We start from the raw sequence: 1,499 nt of genomic DNA, 5'->3' as shown, positions 1-1,499 counted from the left end.
CCCTATTTTTTCCCCGGCAATTTTGTCTACTTCCCATAGCCAGGAGGATAACTATATGTTTTTCTTTGGGTTCACCTTCTTATTTAGCTTCTTTAGGATATCACATTCTCACTGACATTTATTTATGGCTAGAATCCAATTATGAGTGATTACATCCCATATTCATCTTTTTGTGTCTGGGTTACCTTACTCAGGATAGTGTTTTCTATTTCCATCCATTTGCATACAAAATTCGAGAAGTCATTGTTTTTTACCGCAGCATAGTACTCTAATGTGTATCTTCATCCATTCTTCCATTGAAGGACATCTCGGATGTTTCCAGGTTCTGGCTATTACCAATAATACCGCTATGAATATAGTTGAACAAATGCTTTTGTCATATGATAGAGCCTCTCTTGGGTATATTCCCGAGTGGTATTGCTGGGTCCAGGGGTAGGTTGATCCTGAATTTCCTGAGAAACTGCCACACTGATTTCCAAAGTGGTTGCACTTTCTGGGATATCTTTTTCTTCTGTGCAACCTCTTCTGGCTTTGGAACAATCTGTTCCTTTTCATTGAGGATCATCTCGATGTGGCAGGGGGGAGCTCATGTATGGGTGAATCCGGCCATGAGCTCTGTAAATTCGTGGGCGCTTCTTAGGTGCTTTGTTCACCTGGATGTGCTCAATGACCAGAGAGTCCACATCTAAACCCTTCAGTGCAGCATTGTTCTCATTTTTCAGCATGTGCAGCAAAAATTCTGCACTCTTTTTTGGCCATCGACCCTGTGTCCAGCCCCACTGTTTGGCCTGGGCGCACCTACTGACTCCACCATTGTACCATCGGAATGGCACACACTGCTTCTTCAAAGTGACATCTTTCAGATACTTGGTGGCTTTTCGGATATGCATACCCTTGATGGCCTGCGCCGTTTCACGGGTGTTCTTAAAGTGAACCCGAAGGTTTAATCCTCTCGATTTGCATGATTTTGTAGGGTTTTCTGGGTCAAGAGAGTAGTGAACCATCTTCACGGGTCACCTCTGGCTGCTTCAGCCTGTGCCTTTTTATAGGTGCGTTGAGCCCATTGACATTAAGTGATATTAATGACCAGGGGTTGTTAACTCCAGTCACTTTTTTAGTAGTAGAGTTTGTGTGTTTCCCTTCTTTGAGTTGTGCTGGTGAAGGGTCTCTAGATGTCTGAGTTATTGTGGTCATTGTTGGACTCTTTGGTTAGTGATTTTCCTACTATTACTTTCTGTAAGGCTGGATTTGTGGCTACGTATTATTTAAATTTGTTTTTATCCTGGAAAATTTTGTTTTCTCCATTTATAGTGAACGAAAGTTTGGCTGGGTATAGTATTCTGGGCTTGCATCCATGGTCTCTTCTTTTCTGTAGTACATCTATCCAGGACCTTCTGGCTTTCATGGTTTCCATAGAGAAGTCAGGTGTAAGTCTGATAGGTTTACCTTTGTAAGTAACTTGGCTTTTTTCCTTTGCAGCTCTTAATATTCTTTCTTTA

General features: G+C 41.9%; 1 pseudogene; it reads right to left on the bottom strand.

Annotated features, from left to right (window-relative positions):
• Nucleotides 1-496: 496 nt before the first annotated feature.
• On the bottom strand, nt 497-1,004 carry LOC126491746 (60S ribosomal protein L17-like; annotated as a pseudogene).
• Between the last annotated feature and the right edge of the window lie 495 nt (nt 1,005-1,499).

This window comes from Alexandromys fortis, unplaced genomic scaffold (assembly GCF_014885135.2).
Source record: "Alexandromys fortis isolate MF-2015 unplaced genomic scaffold, M_Fortis_MF-2015_v1.1 scaffold_188, whole genome shotgun sequence".
Taxonomy (NCBI): Eukaryota; Metazoa; Chordata; class Mammalia; order Rodentia; family Cricetidae; genus Alexandromys; species Alexandromys fortis.
Note: the sequence above shows the minus strand (reverse complement) of the source record. Positions and strands in the feature narration are given on the sequence as shown.